The following is a 23,680-nucleotide window of genomic DNA, read 5'->3' on the forward strand; positions in this document are numbered from 1 at the left end:
ATAACAGTTTACATCTCCGTTCCACATTCCGGATGTCTATATGACTATTTACATCTCCGTTCCACGTCTCCCAATGTATGAATAGCTATGTGTATGCCCATTTCCCGTCCCTGGATGACTGTCTGTTTGTCTGTCCAGTCGTCTGTATTATTGTCTCATCCCCACATGTCTGTATGGCTGTGCGTATACCCGATTACGATATCTGTATGGCTGGGTGTATGTCTGTGTGTATGTCTGGGTGTATGTCTGACTGTGCGGCTCTCTGTATGTCCTGGCTACGAAGGTAACTACACACACACACACACACACACACACACACACACATATTTATATATACTTCAAGTATGTATTGGATTTAGGTTATAATTAAATTTCAAGATATCTTACATCGCTATTGGCCTTAGGATGGTACTACTTCCGTCCTCTTGAGCACGGCTGTACGCCCCTTCGGTACGTAAGTACGACCTTTAAGTATGAAGGTACGACTCAGGAGGACGACGATGTAACCCTTGAACATAATGATTCGGCCTTGTGACCTGGATTGTAAGAAGAGATTTTAAGGTCATGTCATCACACACCCAAAGGGTTGTCTAGTCGTGATCAAGGGTCGTACCGTCTTACTCAAGGGTCATAATATGGTGATCAAGGGTTGTGCCGTATTTCCAAAGGTTATAACATCGTATTCTAGGGTTGTACCGTCTTGCTTAAGGGTCGTAACATTGTGATGAAGGGTTGTACAGTATTTCCAAGGATTACAACATCGTATTCTAGGGTTGTACCGTCATACTCAAGGATCATAACATCGTTATCAAGGATAACACTGTCGTGCTCAAGGGTCATAACACTGTGTTCAAGGTTTGTACCTTCTCGTCCCACAGGGTGATATAAGATAGCCTGAGGCTCCTGGAGACAGTGCTAAGTCTGGACAGTAGAGCAGGTATGAATGTCAGAGGGCAGCACCGGCGCACAACGGCGTCTGTATATTGCCGATACGGGACAGCCACTTCAAAGGGTTTCTAAAGGTTGAGGGAAAGGAATTATAGTTTCATTCACCCGTTACTCATCATGAGAGACAGCGATTTCATGGAGTCTAATTATCAAAACCGAACGATGAACAAAGTCACTGAGAGAGGAATAACAAACGAGGCTTTCCTTAACAGTGACTAGCCTCCACTTTATTAGACAGTCACAAAGTACCTTCACCCAGTCTTCAAGTCTCCCGAGAACTTCAGCAAGGACCCATCAGCTGTGGAGTGAACGCTTCACACAACGCTGTTTGATCGATCGTTAGAACACGTATAGATAGTCAGTCTCAAAGATCGGACGGGTGGTGGGTGTTGTCCGTGCGTAGCTGGTGTGGGAGAGGCAATGTTTTGATAGTGATGGTGGTGTGGTGTGGCGCTGTGTGGTGTGGTGTGGTGTGGTGTGGTGTGGCGCTGTGTGGTGTGGTGTGGTGTGGTGCGGTGTGGTGTGGTGTGGTGTGGAGCTGGGTCGCGAGGCAACAAGGAGGCCAACGCCTTCAGTCGCCAATATTGTGTGTCGTTCGTCCTGCCATGGAGTCATTACCTCCCACAACAGCGGCGCTGTTATGATGGCTAACCTGTCCGCTAGTCAGTGGGCTTCCTCACACACACACACACACACACACACACTTTCTGTCTGTCTGTCTGTCTGTCTCTCTCTCTCTCTCTCTCTCTCTCTCTCTCTCTCTCTCTCTCTCTCTCTCTTTATGACGAAAAGACGAACTCTACCTCGTGGCTGCGTGACGCGACATTGCGTAAGGATGCAATTGATCGAAATTACGCATAGAGAAAACAAGAGAGAGAGCGTATATAGCATGTGGCTGCAAGGGAACCGACTGAGGTACATAGATACACAAACCACACTGACCCAGGGTCCGAGAGATGTGATCTGGCCCTTACACTGCTTAAAAAAAAAAGGGATTCCGTCCCCTCTATTCATGAAGGGTGTTTGATACAGGGGAGCCCCACTGTGAAAAAAATATCTCAAAAATAGAATAAAATCCATAAAGATGAGGTCGGTTCCTTAATGTAACTTCATCACTCAGAGACGGCAGGATTAAACTCAAATATTCCAGTGTCCTGGAACGTACTGGGACTGTCGGACTGGAACGTACTGGGACTGTCGGACTGGAACGTACTGGGACTGTCGGACTGGAACGTACTGGGACTGTCGGACTGGAACGTACTGGGACTGTCGGACTCGAACGTACTGGGACTGTCGGACTGGAACGTACTGGGACTGTCGGACTGGAACGTACTGGGACTGTTGGACTGGAACGTACTGGGACTGTCGGACTGGAACGTACTGGGACCGTCGGACTCGAACGTACTTGGACTGTCGGACTGGAACGTAGTGGGACTGTCGGACTGGAACGCACTGGCACTGTCGGAGCGAAAATAAAACTATGACGGGGAAATAAGAGCAAGCGAGTCTCCGGGAAATTCATGGGCGTTGGGAGCCGTTGTCTGTAATGATCAGCAGTGAAACCCGAGTGTGTAATAAAAGGATGGCATCCTGGCAGATGGCAGCCTGGCAGATGGCAGGCTGGCAGATGGCAGGCTGGCAGATGGCAGGCTGACAAATGGCAGCCTAGCAGATGGCAGGCTGGCAGATGGGCTTCTGAGACGTGCATGTGGAGGCTGCAGGAGGAGAGAGGGAGGGAGGCCGCCCAAGGAATCAGCGTTTCCCAGGCAAATGAGCTGTGTGTGTGTGTGTGTGTGTGTGTGTGTGTGTGTGTGTGTGTGTGTGTGTGTGTGTGTGTGTCAGTCTGTATGTCTGCTTGTCTCTGTCTGTTGGTCTGTGTAATTACTTATTCGTAATTACCTATTTATATACTAATGGGAAGGAGATTCATGCTCGTGTGGTCCCATCTGTTGAAATGCATTGTCATAAATTAGGATTCCCCAGGCAAATGTGTGTGTGTGTGTGTGTGTGTGTGTGTGTGTGTGTGTGTGTGTGTGTGTGTGTGTGTGTGTGTGTGTGTAACTACTCATTTATAATTACCTGTTTGTATGCTACTAAGAAGGAAGTTTACATTTGTGGGGAACCAGCCGTTGAACTTTATTGTCATGTCGGATTTTGAGCATTTGGATAACACTGAGAATTTCTTATTTTCATCGCTTACCTTAGACTTTGATTTATCCACTACTCTGCTACTACATGGAAACTTCGTTTATAATTAACTTCTCCCACGACCCGGAAATATATATATATATATATATATATTCCTATGAGTCCACGGGAAAAATGAAACACATGTTTACCAAATGGCGTCCTAGCTTTGTCTCTTCGATGTATATCAACTGACTGTTATATTCCTCTCTTGTGTCTCCCCTGATGATGTGATTATTACACGAAAGTGCACTTGGGAACTTTTCGTGTTTCATTTTCCCCGTGGACTCATAGGAATATCTTGATCACGCGCAAAATTGTGATCCTTTCCAATATATATATATATATATATATATATATATATATATATATATATATATATATATATATATATATATATATATATAACCTCTAACCTCACACAGTAACTCAGGCCTCTTAAATGCTGTACCTTCTTTGATGGCTTCCACAAGACCTACCTTCATTATGTCTTGGTGTATCTTAAAGTCCGGCGACCCAACCTTGTGGAGCGTATCATAACTCTGGCTCGAGACAAGACGTGAATAATTTCCTTAATGATTCCTCAATCATCCACTTTGAGTTTAATCCTATAATTCGCGTCACCTTTACTTCTTCCTGTGTACAACTAACTCACCATCGTTCGCAAATCTTCTCTCTTATTTCCCTTCGCTTTCTTATCTGTTCTTGAACTGATGATATCATTTTCTCCTTGATGAGTTCATCATGGAAGACTTTTGGTATGTCTCTCCTGTCCTCGTCCATAAGATTCTCTTCGGTGTTTTTCCCATTTCCTTCCCTTCTCATCCCTCCTACACTCGTTCTTTGTCCTAATGTATCTTACAAGTCCTGTCTGGATTTCTTATCGCTTCTATCGTCTTCACGGCATATCACTATCTTCCCCCCCTTACATGCTGCCATCTTTTATTTGGCTGTTTCTCCCACACTATAAACCACCACTCTGTGCTGGGGGCTAAGGGAAGGAGGAGGTAGTACACCCATGTTCTCAGCCCTTCACTGATAGAGTTTGCGGAACCTTTCGCCCGAAATGTCCTGGTTCTTAGATGCCGAAATCCAGTCATGGGTTTAATTACCTAATCTGTACTGTACGGTGAGGGTTTTTTTACACTCATAAGACCCATCTTTTGAACTTATTTTTGTGTTATACAACTGTATCATAGTTTTATACGCTGTCCACACACACACACACACACACAATATATATATATATATATATATATATATATATATATATATATATATATATATATATATATATATATATATATATACATATGACATACAAGAGGGTGAAGGGCGCGCAAGGAATAGAGGGATTTGGAACGATATGGTATACCGGGGTCGGCGTGCTGTCAGTGGATTGAACCAAGGCATGTGAAGCGTATGGGGTAAACCATTGAAAGTTTTGTGGGGCCTGGATGTGGAAAGGGAGCTGTGGTTTCGGTGCATTACACATGACAGCTAGAGTCTGAGTGTGAACGAATGTGGCCTTTTGTCCTTTCCTAACGCTACCTCGCGGGGGAAGGGTGGATGCTTATTTCATATATGACGGGGTGGCGACAGGAATGAATAAAGGCTGCAAGTACGAATTATTTACATGTGTATATATGTATATGTCTGTGCATGTATATATATGTAAACGTTAAAATGTATAGGTATGTATATGTGCGTGTGTGTATGTGGGTGGGTTGGGTTATTCTTTCTGAATTTTTCATAATTTTCTTTCAATAGATTCACCCCCCCAAGCCTAAAGGCAATGAATGGAAAGGAAAACGAAGAGCATTCAATACACTAAGAAACACACTTTTTGAAATGGAAATTGAGTTGTGATGAAGAAGACGCCACGATAATGACACCAGCCACCAATCATGAGGGACTATCGAAGGGAGAGAGAAGAAAACGACGAACATATAATAAAAGTGATAATAGGATATTGGTAAGAGGAAGATGAAGTGATAAAATACAAAGATGTGAGGGAAGGAGGAAATGCTCATGTGTGAGACCTCAAATTCTAAGGAAGACCTCGATATTCTTCGTGTTTTTGTGACCAAACGACTCAGCACATTCAAGACTTTCCTGACTCGTGTGTGCCCTTGACCCCCTGACCTAGATGCACCGACGCCTCACACCCCTCCTCCCCAGGGCTAGCATCTGATTTCTCTGCAAAATTTCATGAGAATCCGTTTACATATTTTAGTGATATTGGTTGGTAGGAGGAGGCAAGGAGGATCACAGACATAATGGTATAGGGACGTCCACAGACGGAATGGTATAGGGACGTTCACAGACAGAATGGTATAGGGACGTTCACAGACATAATGGTATAGGGACGTCCACAGACAGAATGGTATAGGGACGTTCACAGACAGAATTGTATAGGGACGTCCACAGACAGAATGATATAGGACACAGAATGGTATAGGGACGTTCACAGACAGAATTGTATAGGGACGTCCACAGACAGAATGATATAGGGACGTCCACAGACTGAGTGCTATAAGGACGTTCCCAGACGAAAGAACTTAGGAACGTTCACAAACAGAAGGGCGTAGGGAGGTTCACAAATGATAGAGAGAGGGCTGTTCACAGACGGAAGGGAACCTGGGCGATCGGACATACGATGACAGGGACAACTGCAGACGGACATTTACGTGGACGCCCACAGACGGAAGGGGACAAGGGCGATCATAGACGGCAAGGGACAGGGATATTCACAGATGGAAGAAGACAGAGGCGATCAATAACAGACAGTTACACTGATGTTCACAGACGGAAGAGCTCAGGGAGTTATACAGATGGACTGTAACAGCCACGTTCACAGACGAATGGTTACAAGAACGTTTAGAGACGAACGGCTAAGTGGAAGCTCAGGAGAACACAGGGACGTTCTCAGACGAATGATGACGTAGATGGTCACACACAAACGCCCTCACACGGACGTTCACAGTCGTTTGGGAATATTCACAAACGAACAGACGCACGCACAGACGGATAAAAGGAATCCAGAGACAGTTCAGTAACAAACAACCCAATAACTGAGGTAAGGGGGGGAAAAAAAATAGCCCAGTATGGAAGCAAGAAATATCCTTGTAATGGAAGTCACAAATAAACCTGAAACGGGAGTAAGAAATAACCCGAAATAACGAGCAGATCAGCTTTCCAGGAAGTACTCTTGAAGTGATTCCACTGGATCTCTGGCAGAGAAGGAAGTCGAAGGTGGCAGCAAAATGATCTGCTGAAGTACACAGAGGGCTTCCTGATCGACCCAAGTGCCTTTATGGACCGTGGTGCTGTAGAGTGCGCTACAGTAGGAGTTCCTGGAAGACCACAGTCCATGGAACACCACAGTAAAAGACGATAATTCCAGAGTGAACTATGTACTTCCAGACTTGCCCAAGCAACTTCAGAATGTAAAAAGGATGTGAGGAGTGACCCCAGAAGACCCAGCTTAGGCAATTAACTATAGAACGTAGCAAACTATTGAGGGAATAAGGTAATCCAACCTGTATTTCTATATCAGAACCAAGTGGGTCTCCCCCCAAAAAAATGGAGCAAAACGTTTAAACTTCAACGAGAAATTCAAAAAATGGTTTTGTAAACATTGATGGAGACTGGGTACTTCAGGAGGAGGTAAGTGGCCTTGGACCGTCGTTAAACACTTTACATTTGGACGAGACTAACGTAATTCTAAGCTACGTTACCCATGGAACAAATGGCATTTGATCAATACGAGTTCTGAATTCTTTTCTTTTAGAATAAGAAAGGAATTCTAATTCTAATGGGATATACTGTATTGTTTGCGAAGGACACACACACACACACACACACACACACACACACACACACACACACACACACACACATATATATATATATATATATATATATATATATATATATATATATATATATATATATATATATATATATATATATGTTGAGAGTCATTTCAATGTCATAACTTCTTCCAGAAGAAATGGAGGAAGGTTGGGGCAGGAGAACCTGTGAGGAGGGAGGCAAGAAATGAATGAGATGATTAGGGAAAAGTGATGAGAAACCAATAACAATGGAGGGAGTAGTAGTAAACCATTTACGTTTCCCTGGAGGAAAATAAGAGCGTTTTTGGATCACTTTTCAAGGATGAAAACTGGTGAAAAACATCGGGAAGATACAGAAAGAGGAGAAGGAAAGGAACAAGATGAGAAGAGAAAATAGAAACAAGTGGGGAGCATAAAAATAAGAATAGTATTAAGGTGACTCCCGTAGAAGATAAAGTAAAGAGAACGAAGAGTGGAAAGCTTAGGACAAACCATTCGACTGTTGACCAGCTGTTGTGTGAGAGATCTCTCTCTCTCTCACACACTGACGACCAGCCAGTGTTGGAGGAGACAGAGGATGGCGACCCATATCATTAATCTTTGAGCGACTTTTAACGTTCATGTCTTATTGAAGAGTTTCGTCGCTCTGAAGTTAAAAGGATGGAATCGCTTCACGAACATAAACCTTTGGAGGTCAACTTTTTTAATGACCAAATTCACTCGCATGAATTCCGAGGTCAATTTTGTCAACTCAATTTTTCTCGAATGAATTCTAAAGCATTTGGAAAATCAATGATTTTACTTGTCAAAGAGAAAAGTAATCAAATTTTGTATCAACATTATTCTTAGGGTTATCCAATATTTCTAAAAGACACGAGAATGCAAAAAAAAAAAAAAGAAAAACAAATTGTATTTACACAAAATAGATTGTGTGTTAGTCTCTTTTTACTATGGTTGTGAAAAATGCGTTTTTTCTTTCAACGAACCTTTACTACTCTCTCTCTCTCTCTCTCTCTCTCTCTCTCTCTCTCTCTCTCTCTCTCTCTCTCTCTCTCTCTTTCTCTCTCTCTCTCTCTAAAAAAAAGAATATATCATTTTTTTTTTTCGGTCGTAACTCAAGATAATGTAGCCCCTAACCTTTCTCAACCCGGTGGCTACTTTCCAGAAACAGTTATGGGTGATGTGCTCTCTCTCTCTCTCTCTCTCTCTCTCTCTCTCTCTCTCTCTCTCTCTCTCTCTCTCTCTCCCTCCAACCCTTACACAGAGATTCGAATGAACTTTTGCAACAGAAATATCTCGAAATCCTTGAGTATCGTTTGCCCTAAACTGAGGAATTCTTTGTGAGTGCTGAACCTCCGCCCACTGTCACCTCATCCACGCCAGAATCACTTCTGCCACACAAGCATGAAGCGAAAAATCAACTCATATTACTTAAACCAAACATACCTACATCAGCATCATCCCTGTGGACCGACAATACTTCTAAAGTACTTGGAATATCAATGATTTCACTTAGAAATAAAAGGGAATATACTGTGTAGCCAGCATTATTATCCTTAGGTGCTATGTGATATTTTTGAAACACAAGAAAAGTCAAAATGGTCGTATTTTTTTTTGCGAAATAAATTGCGCATCAGCATCTTTATCACGAATATGGAAAAGAATAAAAACTTGCAAAATACGTGGAAAATCTAAATGATTTCATCAGAACAAAAAGATTGCGCACCGGGATTTACTTTCATTGTTATGCAATGTTTTTTCCTGGAAACAGGTTTTAATATTTTTCATCAAACATTCTGAAATTCTCGGAGCGCCCCACCCTCCCTTGTGACGCTCTAGTGGTGTTTACAGCTCCACTCCTCCCACTTCCCCCCAACTCAACTCCCTCCCTTGTGCTGCCCCTCGTAGTGTCTACAGCTCTCCCCCCTCATCATACCCCCCTCCTCAACTTACAAAAACGCCCACGAGGGGTCAGTACTGGCCAGGCTGGGAGCCAGTACTGCCTCTCGAAACACACTCAGGAGCTGAGGGGGTTTTTATGTCCAGGGTTCGTTTCCGATGGAAAGAAGAGGAGGAGGGTGAGGTGAGGAGAAGGCGAGCGAATCACTAAAATCATCCCCGTGCTACCGAACCTTACTGCCAGTTTGAATTTAGTGGTGTTGCAATGCAGGAGAAATAGGAGCCCCATCGCTGTCTCTTTTTATTGGTTGTTGTGACGCACAGAAGGGGATGGGAGGGCGGCGGCCCAGTGTCTGCTTGTGGTAAAGCATGATACAATCCGGTGGGAAATATATTGCTTGCTTGTAAGTTGTGACAATAAATGCTGGAGACGACCCGTCAGCAACCAGCCAAACTCCTGAGGTCATGGGAAGTTAGGATCGGAAACGCCAGGGTCAGCAACTTGATTACGTGTATAGATAACGCCAGACGTCGTCAACCCCGATAAGTGAGTGGACAGGAAGGAGGTCATTGAAGGAGTGCTGGAGGGGGGAAAGTGAGGAGATAGGAACGGCGAGGTCAGGCAGGAGACGTGTGGAGGAAGGTAAAGGAATAGGTGGAGAGGGAAGAAGAACGGGAGGAAGTAGATGCAAAAGGGAGATGAGATAAAGACAGAGACTGAAAGAAAAAAAGAAAATGGCCTTAAAAAGAGCAAGAGAGAGAGGAGGAATCGATGCCAAGACTACGTTTTATGAAGTCGAGGAGAATCCATGACGACAATGGAAGACCAAAAACGCAAATGTTGGAAGATGGGAAATAACCATAGTTACTAAGGCTTGAATTACCTTAACGCCTCGTGTGTCTTGAGATGCCAAGCTTCCATCAAGTGAGAGGGTTGGATCCTAAGTTTAAGTTAGTTAGCTTGGGGTCGAAAGGCAATATAGCCAAGCTTGAGCGCAGGGATCGGAATCCACAAGCTAAATGTACTGATACCGATATTCAATGTCAAAAATCATATGACTCTCTCAGATACAGGGAAGGTCATGTGCCATGGGAGGGTGCCAGGACTGGATAGTATGAGTGGAGGCTGAGGTCATGAAATGAAAGTGGCACCAGGATGGAAATCCAGCGTCGGGTGCCAACAGGAGGTAATTGAGTTGAGATTCAGAGAAAAAAGACGAAATGTCAAAAGTTTACCAAGGTCGAGTAATGAGAATTATGCCCACAGATCCCAAGTGAGAATGTCAGGCGGAGGATTGTCAAAGCTCCGGAGACGACGTCATTTACTCCCGGTGATGAACATGATTAGTGAAGGTGATGGTGTGTTTGACGTCATCATCATCATCATCATCATTAGTAAGACTTTTAAACTGACTCAAAAGAACTTAGAACCAGATCCAGTACTTCTGTGGGCAAGGGGCTCACAATAATTAATCCGGTGATGGAAATAAGAAAAGTGAAATACAGTCCTCGGTTCTTAATGCTACCTCGCTAGTGCGGGAAATGCCGAATAGGATGAAGAAAATGAGATGTTTGAGGACAATATGTGGTGTGAGGTGGTTTGATCGAGTAAGCAACGTAAGGGTAAGAGAGATATGTGGAAATAAAAAGAGCGTGGTTGAGAGAGCAGAAGAGGGTGTTTTGAAATGGTTTGGGCACATGGAGAGAATGAATGAGGAAAGATTGACCAAGAGGATATATGTGTCGGAGGTGGAGGGAACGAGAAGAAGTGGGAGACCAAATTGGAGGTGGAAAGATGGAGTGAAAAAGATTTTGAGTGATCGGGGCCTGAACATGCAGGGGGGTGAAAGGCGGGCAAGGAATAGAGTGAATTGGATCGATGTGGTATACCGGGGTCGACGTGCCGTCAATGGATTGAATCAGGGCATGTGAAGCGTCTGGGGTAAACCATGGAAAGCTCTGTGGGGCCTGGATGTGGAAAGGGAGCTGTGGTTTCGGGCATTATCACATGACAGCCAGAGACGGAGTGTGAACGAATGGGGCCTTTGTTGTCTTTTCGTAGCGCTACCTCGCACACATGAGGGGGGAGGGGGATGTTATTCCAGGTGTGGCGAGGTGGCGATGGGAATAAATAAAGGCAGACAGTATGAATTATGTACATGTGTATATATATGTGTAAATTGAAATGTATAGGTATGTATATTTGCGTGTGTGGACGTGTATGTATATACATGTGTATGGGGGTGGGTTGGGGCATTTCTTTCGTCTGTTTCCTTGCGCTACATCGCAAACGCGGGAGACAGCGACAAAGCAAAATAATGAAAAAAAAATAATATATATATATATATATATACTTCAGTTACAGCTTAGTTTGACAGTATCAGTTCCTGCTGTCTGTATTCCACTTACGTATGTAACTATACAAGTTTTATATTCTGGTGCGAGCTCCCAGAATACATGTATGAATAGGCACAAACAGAGAGAGCTCTGCACCCAAACACAAATTCCCTTCAACAAGAAAAGTTTCCTCGTTACACAAACACAGACGCACACACCCACACACACACCCACACACACTCTCTCTCACACACACACACACCCACATACACTCTCACACACACACACACACACCCACACACACTCTCTCACACACACACACACACCCACACACACTCTCACACACACAAACACATAAACACACACACACACACACACACACACACACACACACACCCACACACACTCACACACACACACACACAAATACACATACACATAAACACACACACACACACACACACACACACACACACTCTCACACCCACACACACACACACACACGACGCAGGAACTAATGACCCCCAGTCCCCCATATCTCCATCTCATTCTCTCAATCTATCCCATTTGCCAGCTTTTTTTTTCTTCTTAAAGGTATTTCGAAAATAGTCGAGGTAAAAAAGAGGAACTCATCAGGGTCTAAACCCTCGTGTGTGTGTGTGTGTGTGTGTGAGAGAGAGAGAGAGAGAGAGAGAGAGAGAGAGAGAGAGAGAGAGAGAGAGAGAGAGAGAGAGAGAGAGAGAGAGAGAGAGAGAGAGAGAGAGAGATGACTCACCTGGTGAGAGATATCTTTAGTGTCAAATGACTGTTACCAAATGACAATGATTGTCATTACATACCACAATGTCGTGACAAAGATAACACCGGTTCGTGACGAACAATTTTAAACTCTGGTTTGTGACGGATGTAGAATAACGCTGCGTTGTGACTCTTACGGAATAACACTGCCTTGTGAATGTTGTAAAATAACACGGTCTTCATACTGACTAATACAAAATAACTGGTTATTGTGACAGTTTTTTTTTGGGGGGACAACACTTGTTTGTGAATGTGGCAGACCTAACACCGAGTTGTGGCGTACAGAATAAAACATCGGTGTGTGTGAACATTTGCAGTGTAACACTATCTTGTAACTGTTACATAACAACACTGCTTTGAGAATATTACACAAGTAACAATTTGATGACTGTTACAAAAAACACTGTTACAAAATAACGCGGTGTTTTGTGACTATTACACATTAATACAGTCTTGTAACTAGTCTTGAATACCAATATCTTGCGAGTGTTACAGAAAAACTTAAGCTTTGAAATCTTATAAAGTATCTAGAATTTTTTTTTAAACGTGTCACACTATTGTTTGTGAATAATGTTTTAACTGCCTGGTACCATTCCCTTCATGCCACTATCATCCAAACTACCGTTCTTCGACCATCTGAATCACGTTTTCATCTTTAATTTGCAGCCACTCGCTCATTCTCAGTTCTTTATGATATTCCAAGATTAGGAAACGGAAATGACATACGTCTTCTATTCGTTGCTATTCGTTGATGTCAATGAGATACATCCATACGTCATAGAGTTGTTATATGGGAAATATAGAAAAAGAAGCTTTTTGGAATATGAGAAGAAAATGCTTCAATAGAATACTCGTGGAAAAATGACACAATTCATGTATTGGACGTACAGCATTTTTCCACCATAAGTTCAAACTCTTTTCTAATTAGAAATTTTGCCAACCATGTCTTGAATACGAAGACAGTCCATTCTCCTGCCATAGAGCGATTTACAGTTGGACATAGAATCCATAATCTACATCGATATTCTAATTTTAATCATTCCTTACCCTCAACCATTATGTTAAGGGATGCGACTTGGATGGTGTTGAAGGTTTGCCTGTAAGTCTGACTTCAAGAATATTGCAATGTGCATCATTTATATCCAAAACCGAACGATATGTTTCTGAATCAAAACATGTCCAACATTTCGGAAACGAAACGAGTCGTGTGTGTAGCCCAAAATTTCTAATATCCTTTGAGGCCCTGGAGATATAGAGAGAGAGAGACACCGTACCTCACAGAAGGCATATAAAATCATGGACTTGATACAGTCAGTCGGTGGCGATCCACACTGAAAGGTCAGAATTTCTCCTGCAAAATGCCACATATAAACCCATCAATAACATCGCCTGTGTGACGGCTGGAGATGTGATCCATCATCCTCGGGAGATGCCATAAATCAACCTTCGTTTAAGACCTGCGGCGTGTTTTGGCAGCTGACAATTAGAACTCTGGAGTGTAATAAATTCACACCAACTCCTCGTAACGTGAGGGAGACCGTGATGAGATGTGATGGCGATGAGTTTCCACAGGTATCCATCACTCACAGGTGCCATGCCTCACTCACAGGTGCAGTGCCTCACTCACAGGTGCCGTGCCTCATTCACAGGTGCCGTGCCTCATTCACAGGTGCCGTGCCTTACTCACAGGTGCCGTGCCTCACTCACAGGTGCCGTGCCTCACTCACAGGGGCCGTGCCTCACTCAAAGGTGCCGTGCCTCGCTCACAGGTGCCGTGCCTCATTCACAGATGCCGTGCCTCGCTCACAGGTGCCGTGCCTCATTCACAGGTGACATGCCTCACTCACAGGTGCCGTGCCTCGCTCACAGGTGCCGTGCCTCACTCACAGGTGTCATGCCTCACTCACAGGTGCCGTGCCTCGCTTGCAGGTGCCGTGCCTCGCTCACAGGTGTCATGCCTCACTTGCAGGTGCCGTGCCTCGATCACAGGTGTCGTGTTTCACTCACAGGTGTCATGCCTCACTCACAGGTGCCGTGCCTCCTCGTCTGCAGCAGATGTCCTCATTGTCAAACACATTCTGATGAATCATACGTTCACATAACACACATCTCACCGTCCCATCATAATGTTATAGTCTCTTACTTTGCCCTTATTTTCCTTACGTGTCACGTCATGAAAGTCTTCCAATATTCTTGGCTGTTCTCTGTTCAGTCTTCTACTGCACCGATGGATTAATTAGACGTATAGTTAGTTATAACTTGCTCAAAGCCCGATTAAAACACAGTCGGGGAGAGAGAGAGAGAGAGAGAGAGAGAGAGAGAGAGAGAGAGAGAGAGAGAGAGAGAGAGAGAGAGAGAGAGAGAGAGAGAGAGAGAGCAACACGTACGGCATAATTACCTCTCGATGATTATAGAGAATGAATGAATTATCATGAATTATACCTCGATGATTATAGGGTATTCATGAATTATCATGAATTATACCTCGATGATTATAGAGTATGAATGAATTATCATGAATTATACCTCGATTATTATAGAGTATGAATGAATTATCATGAATTATACCTCGATTACTATGGAGCATTGATGAATTATCATGAATCATACCTCGATGATTATAGAGCGTGAATGCATTAGTATGAATTATACCTTGATTACAAGATTATGAACGAATTATCATGAATTATACCTCGATTATTATGGAGCATTAGTGAATTATCATGAATTATACCTCGATGATTAGAGTATGAATGAATTACATGAATTATACCTCGATTATTATAGAGTATGAATGAATTATCATGAATTATACCTTAATGATTATAGACCATTGATGAATTATCATGAATCAACCTCGATGATTATAGAGTATTCATGAATCATCGTGAATTATACCTCGATTATTATACAGCACTGATGAATTTTATCATGAATTATACCTCGATTATCATAGAGCATTGGTGAATTATCATGAATTATACCTTAATGATTATAGACTATTGACGAATTATCATGAATCAACCTCGATGATTATAGAGTATTCATGAATCATTGTGAATTATATCTCGATTATTATAGAGCATTGATGAATTATACCTCGATAATTATAAACCACTGATGAATTATGATGAATTATACTTGATCATTATAAAGCATTGACGAATTATCGTGAATTATATCTTAATGATTATAGGGTACTAATGACTCATCATAGAACATACCTAGATGATTATAGAGCATTAACGGATTATCACGAATATATATATATATATATATATATATATATATATATATATATATATATATATATATATATATATATATATATATATATATCTTTTCTTTCTTTTCTTTTAAACTATTCGCCATTTCCCACGTTAGCGAGGTAGCGTTAGGAACAGAGGACTGGGCCTTTTTTGGAATATCCTCACCTGGCCCCCTCTGTTCCTTCTTTTGGAAAATTTAAAAAAAAAGAGAGGGGAGGATTTCCAGCCCCCCGCTCCCTCCCCTTTTAGTCGCCTTCTACGACACGCAGGGAATACGTGGGAAGTATTCTTAATCCCCTATCCCCAGGGATATATATATATATATATATATATATATATATATATATATATATATATATATATATATATTACAGAACAGTGATGCATGGTCATTAAATACACCTATATGATGATAGAACATTGATGAACTGTCATGAAATACACCCTAGAATCCTAGATGATTATAGAGCAGGCCTGGAATGTTATAGAGCGGATCTAGATGACTTTAAAACACCACTAGATGACTCAAGAAAATCCCATTATGAATGTAGATCAGACATAGGTAATTACAGCATACATCTCTAGATAATTACATGCCACTCCTATCTGATTACAGAGTACCTCTAGATAATCACCGCGAAGACCTACATGATTACAGCATCGCTAGGTGGGGGTAAAGAGCACCTCTAGATGATTATAAAAATTATAGAGCATTTCTTAGGATCACGACATAGGAAGATTATCAACCAAGCTCCGCTCAGACCTAGAAAATTACAGACCATAGTTAAATGATGATAGACCATACCTAGATATATTGACTATGGGTTAATCCTAGATGAATAGAGACCATTCCTATGTGATTATAAACCATACCTGGATGATTAAAGACCAATCTTTGATTAATATAGACCATACCTGAGTGATTACAGAGACTACGTAAGATGATTATAGACTAATTTTAGATGAATATAGACCATATCGAAGAGGTTATAGACAATGTCAACATGATTATGGATCATACCTAGATAATTATAAACCATACCTAGATGAATCTAGACCCCACCTAATTGATTATAGATGAATACTAGATGCTTATGAACCAAACCTAGGTGATTATAGACAATAACTAGATGATTGTGGACCGTACCTCGATGATTATAGACAAAACTCAAGTTATAATCTTATACGATTATAGACCGTATCTAGATTTTTTTTATAGACTATATCTCGATGATTATAGATAATACCAAGACTGTTATAGACTATACCTAGATGATTATAGACCATACGTGGATAACCATAGAGACGGACGGGTCAGACGCTGGTGGAACCTAGCAAGGGAATCCAACCCATATAAACCAAAGAACATTATCATAACACAGTCGAAAACTTACGTGTTAAGATCCTTCGGGGGGCAGATATTCCCTACATGTAGAAGAGACACTGACGAGTGAAGAGGAAACTATAAAGATGAAGGTTTATGAAGCTAAGAGATATATCGGAGGATTTGCGTGAGACTAGAGGCACTTACAGAAGCTCTTTCTTTCCTCTAGCACAAGGAAGGTTACTGGAGATTCCTCATAACGTAATGTGAGACATAGAGGCACTCCAGAATGAAGCAAGAATGTACGAAGAGATGTATGGGTATCTTGAGCATATGTGGCTATATCAATGTTATTTCATGACTCGATTATTTAGTTTTGGGTCATCATACTGATATTAGGTTATACAGGTATAGTGCTACGTTATACAGGCCTATAATGGATAGTTTTGAGATAATATTTATCGGTCTGATAAGTGATTTGACTTAAGGTTGTTTATTATTTACACTGGATGCAAAGAATTACCATTTTCTACGGGAGTTTGAGGGTGGGTCCTCTCGTAAGATCCCACAAGACAAAAAACGCAGTTCTTAACTGCTTGAGTACGACCGTATTGCCCTCCAACACATCGTCACGACCCATGGGTATGGTATATGACCTTTAATCTACCACTGAAGGAACGGATCAAAGGTCACATCATCGTATAATCATTAATGGCCAACCTTAGCGCTCAAGTTTCCCAATAAAACCGTTTTACATAGTCTGCTGGTTGGTTAACCCAGAGGGTAAAACAGGGGCTGAATGGCCATGTTCTCTATGTTATGATTCTCCTAAACACGGGTGTAAGCTGGTCGTAAAGTTACCCCTGTGTGTTTCCTTCGAGAGTTTAACCCGGAATTAACTGGGAGCAATGGTGCGACCTCCACTGGCGTCCGTATATTTTACACGATGAAGCAAAAGTGAAATATTCAACTTTCTCACACTATCCACTTTTCCAGCATCATTCGCCCCTTCTCAATTTCTTCTCTCATACTACTCACTTTTCCACATCATTTGCCCCCCCTCTCCCACCTTCTCTCACACTACTCACTTTTCCAGCATCATTCGCCTCCCTCCTATCTCCCCTTCCTTCCCTGTACAATTTTCTCGTCTTTTATCATAGTTTCTTACATCTTTCCTCTTCCTATTTTACCACTTTATCTCCTTCTCTATCACTGTTCTACTTTTCTCTCCCCTTTCTTCCGCTATGTTCCCGTATTTATTGACACACATACACACACACACACACACACACAGTGGTGTTGTGATAAGCATTACTGGACGTGACAGTCGCCCAACACCCAACTTTGTTCATCCTTCCCTCGGGCCTGGTTGATAAATGGGGACCTGGTTTAGGCTGGGGTGTGTATGTACATACATTCACTAAAGAAAGGTATATATGTGCATGGTTAAGAGACGGAACAACACGAGTGTAATATATATATATATATATATATATATATATATATATATATATATATATATATATATATATATATATATATATATATATATATATATATATATATGTTTAATTTGTTTATGGATGGGGTTGTTAGGGAGGCGAATGCAAGAGTTTTGGAAAGAGGGGCAAGTATGAAGTCTGTTGGGGATGAGAGAGCTTGGGAAGTGAGTCAGTTGCTGTTCGCTGATGATACAGCGCTGGTGGCTGATTCATGTGAGAAACTGCAGAAGCTGGTGACTGAGTTTGGTAAAGTGTGTGAAAGAAGAAAGTTAAGAGTAAATGTGAATAAGAGCAAGGTTATTAGGTACAGTAGGGTTGAGGGTCAAGTCAATTGGGAGGTGAGTTTGAATGGAGAAAAACTGGAGGAAGTGAAGTGTTTTAGATATCTGGGAGTGGATCTGGCAGCGGATGGAACCATGGAAGCGGAAGTGGATCATAGGGTGGGGGAGGGGGCGAAAATTCTGGGAGCCTTGAAGAATGTGTGGAAGTCGAGAACATTATCTCGGAAAGCAAAAATGGGTATGTTTGAAGGAATAGTGGTTCCAACAATGTTGTATGGTTGCGAGGCGTGGGCTATGGATAGAGTTGTGCGCAGGAGGATGGATGTGCTGGAAATGAGATGTTTGAGGACAATGTGTGGTGTGAGGTGGTTTGATCGAGTAAGTAACGTACGGGTAAGAGAGATGTGTGGAAATAAAAAGAGCGTGGTTGAGAGAGCAGAAGAGGGTGTTTTGAAATGGTTTGGGCACATGGAGAGAATGAGTGAGGAAAGATTGACCAAGAGGATATATGTGTCGGAGGTGGAGGGAACGAGGAGAAGAGGGAGACCAAATTGGAGGTGGAAAGATGGAGTGAAAAAGATTTTGTGTGATCGGGGCCTGAACATGCAGGAGGGTGAAAGGAGGGCAAGGAATAGAGTGAATTGGAGCGATGTGGTATACCGGGGTTGACGTGCTGTCAGTGGATTGAATCAAGACATGTGAAGCGTCTGGGGTAAACTATGGAAAGCTGTGTAGGTATGTATATTTGCGTGTGTGGACGTATGTATATACATGTGTACGGGGGTGGGTTGGGCCATTTCTTTCGTCTGTTTCCTTGCGCTACCTCGCAAACGCGGGAGACAGCGACAAAGCAAAAAAAAAAAAAAAAAAAAAAAAATATATATATATATATATATATATATATATATATATATATATATATATATATATATATATATATATATATATATATATATATATATTGGAAAGGATCACAATTATGGGCGAGATCAAGTATATTCCTAAGAGTCCACGAGGAAAATGAAACACGATATCCTAAGTGCTCTTTCGTGTAATAATCACATCAACAGGGGAGACACAAGAGAGAAATATAACAGTCAGTTGATATACATCGAAGAGACGAAGCTAGGACGCCATTTGGTAAATATGCGATTGTCCAAGACAGACAACGAGCGTACATAAACTTACCATTTTGCAAATTTTATCAACAACAAAGTTATCTAACTTGTATAGACCATCATTAATATTAAGCTTATAATTCTTTGTGTATTCAATAATAGAAGATTCAATGATATTTCTCGAGGTAATAGAGTTAGAGGTAATAACTGAGATGGCATTACTCCAGTCAATACAATGATCATAGTTTCTAACGTGATCAATTTATGCTTCTTAAGTCTAACAGAAAGATCCTTACCAGGCTGCCCAACATAAAAATTATTACAATTTCTATGTGGCACTTCATAAGTGCACCCAGGAGAATTTTCTGGTGAATTCCTGATTAAGATATTCTTCATAGTATTATGGTTGCTGAAGGCAACATTTACATTAAAGGATTTAAGCAACATGGGAAGTAAAGTGAAATTATTATCAAGAGGGAGAGCTAAAAGATTCTTGGTGTCAATGGGAGGTTTGGGCTCAACTCTATAAAATTTCTTTGCTAACTTAAGGGATTTATCAATGAAAAATCTAGGGTACTTTAACTTAGATCCAATAGAATATATCTTCTCAAACTCATCATCAATAAACTGTGGACTGCAAATACGTAATGCCCTAAGGAACATAGATTGAAATGATGATAATTTAACTCTGTCATGCGGAGATGAGTAATAATGGATATATGAGCATACATTGGTGGGTTTTCTGTGTATGCTAAACTTAAACTTGTTTCCTTGCCTATGGATCATGCAATCTAAATATGGTAACATACCATTATTTTCATTTTCTACAGTAAATTTGATGGAAGGTACTAAATTGTTAAGTAAGGGGAGAAATATTTGTAAATTTTCATTTGTTGGCCAAACACAAAGAACATCATCTTACATACCTAAAGCAAATTGCATTAGAAGGCAAGATATTCTTTAGTAATTTTGTTTAAAAAATTCCATATAAAGATTACCTGTACAGGTGAAAGAGGGTCACCCATTGCCATACCAAATTTTTGAGCATAATAATCTCTATTGAATTGAAATACACAGTCTTTTATACACAATTTCTTTCAGTTCAATGAAAACAGACTTTGAAACAGGTAAATGAATATCATCCAAGATATCAAACAAATATTCTAAAAGGTCATCAACTGAAACTTTAGTGAAAAGTGAAGAAACATCAAAGCTAACTAGTTTGAAATCAAAATTAACATTGATATTGTTTAGCTTGTAGACTAAATCTACATTGTTCATGATACTAGAATTTAATACCTTACCCACTAAAGGGCTTAATAAAGAAACTAACCATTTTGATAATCTATATGTGATGGAGCCTACTGAACTCACTATAGGTCTTGCTGGAAAATTCTGTTTATGTGTTTTGATAAGTCCATGCATATATGGCAATGAAGGGGACAAAGATGACAAACTTTTGATAAGAGAACTATTACCTTTAAACAACAACTTCATTTCTTTATTGAAATGTTAATTAACTGTTTATATATATATATATATATATATATATATATATATATATATATATATATATATATATATATATATATATATATATATTGGAAAAGATCAACTGATTTATATTTCTCTTTTGTGTCTCCCCTGATGATGTGATTATTACACGAAAGTGCACTTGGGAACTTATCGCGTTTCATTTTCCCCGTGGACTCATAGGTGTATATATATATATATATATATATATATATATATATATATATATATATATATATATATATATATATATATATATATATACATATATATATATAAACCATACAAGGATACATCTTACTGGCAATATCGACAACATCTCTCCTTCGACGCGCCCCTAAGTGCTGGTCTCGTGAAATAACAATAGCGTCAGGAATGCTGTGGTGGAGGTATGGGAGACATGGCTCTGAGCTGTCGGTGTGACATCGCAGCTCCATGTTTCATTCAACATATTAAATATAAAAAGGCAACACCATCCTGATGTAACTTTCAACCCAAGTTACCGTGAAATACGTTCACTGCTGCAGGAGCAAGGTGCCGTATGTCTTCTGGGTCTGTGATATATATATATATATATATATATATATATATATATATATATATATATATATATATATATATATATATATCGTCTGGTTCTTACAAGCACGGTTGTGTGTGTGTGTGTGTGTGTGTGTGTGTGTGTGTGTGTGTGTGTGTGTGTGTGTGTGTGTGTGCGAAGGTCGTGTGGGTGATTGAAAATATTTTTTGGAAATCTGACGTATGAAGGAGAGTACCAAGATTTTACTAATTCCTACCGGACACTGTTACATTGATGTACTGTATAAAATGTCAATGGATTGAACCAGGGCCTGTGAAGCGTCTGGGGTAAACCATGGAAAGTTTTGTGTGGCCTGGATGTGGAAAGGGAGCTGTGGTTTCGGTGCATTATACATGACAAGTAGAGTGTGAGTGCGAACGAATATGGCCTTTGTTGTCTTTTCCTAGTGCTACCTCGCGCGCGTGCGGGGGCGGGATAGGGGTGTCGTTTCATTTGTGGCGGGGTGGCGACGGGAACTGAATAAGGGCAGCAAGTATGAATTATGGATATGTGTATATATGTATACGTCTGTGTATGTATATATAAGTATACTATGAAATGTATAGGTATGTATATGTGCGTGTGTGGACGCGTATGTATATACATGTGTGTGTGGGTGGTATGGGCCATTCTTTCGTCTATTTCCTTGCGCTACCTCACAGGGGAGATACAAGAATGAGATACAGAACACTCAGTTGATATAAAAGGAAAAAACGTAGCTACGACGCTATTGGTAAACCAACGTTACCGGATGGTGGTGCTCGGGTTGGTGCGTTCGAGTCTGGCAACATGCGTGTCATGGAACTTTATCATGTGGACAATATAGGCAGCTGTTTACAAATTTTCTCTACAATTAAGCTCTCCAATCTGTACAGACTTTCACCAATATTAATATTACAATTCTTTGCGTATTCAGTATCAGAATAATCAATGACATTTCTCGTGGTACATGAGTTAGAGTTAATAAGTGAGTTGGCATTATTCCAGTCAATACAATGATCATAATTTTAACATGATTAAACACGTCATTTGATTCTTGTCCTGTTTTATACAATATCTATGTTGGTTAAGTCTCACATAAAGATCCTTACCAGTCTGCCCAACATAAAACACATTACAATTTTTACATGACACTCTATAAACACAGCCAACAGAGCTTTCTGGTGAGTTACTGATTGAAATATTCTTTATAGTATTGTTATTACTGAAGGGTACATTTACATTAAAGGATTTATGCAACCTTGGAAGTAAAGCAAAATTATCAGTAAAAGGGAGAAGTTAAAGATTCTTGGTACCAAGGAAAGGTTTGAGTTTAACTCTTTAAAATTATTTTTTTTTCTTTTTACCAATTTAAGGGATTTATCAATGAAAGATCTAGGATACTTTAACTTGGATGCAATAGAAATATCTTCTCAGACTCTAGAATTTATTGATGATGAGCGATTTTGAGCGATCGATGCCTGAATATGCAGAAGGCGTGCTCATAATAGAGCGAATTGGATCACTGTGGTATACTGGGATCAACGTGCTGTCAGTAGACCAAACCAGGGCATGTGAAATTGCCGGGTTAAACCATAGAAAGGTCTGTGAGACGCGGTTGTGGGTAGGAAGATGTGGTTTTGGTGTATTACACATGACAGTTGGATGTGAGCGGATGTGGCCTTTCTTCGTCTTTTTCCTGGTGCTACCTCGATGACGTAAGGGGCGGCGATCGGGTGTAGGTGAGAAGAAAAGAATGCATATATCATTTCTTTAATGCTTTTGTGCTGTTTCCTGTGGGACGGGGTTGCGTCGGGAAAGGATGACAGCGAATAAGTAAGAATATATATATATATATATATATATATATATATATATATATATATATATATATATATATTCTTTTTTTTATTATACTTTGTCGCTGTCTCCCCTGTTAGCGAGGTAGCGCAAGGAAACAGACGAAAGAATGGCCCAACCCACCCACATACATATGTAAATACATACACGTCCACACACGCATATATACATACCTATACATTTTAACGTATACATATATATACATACA

Source organism: Panulirus ornatus, chromosome 63, assembly GCF_036320965.1.
Source record: "Panulirus ornatus isolate Po-2019 chromosome 63, ASM3632096v1, whole genome shotgun sequence".
NCBI classification, from domain to species: Eukaryota; Metazoa; Arthropoda; class Malacostraca; order Decapoda; family Palinuridae; genus Panulirus; species Panulirus ornatus.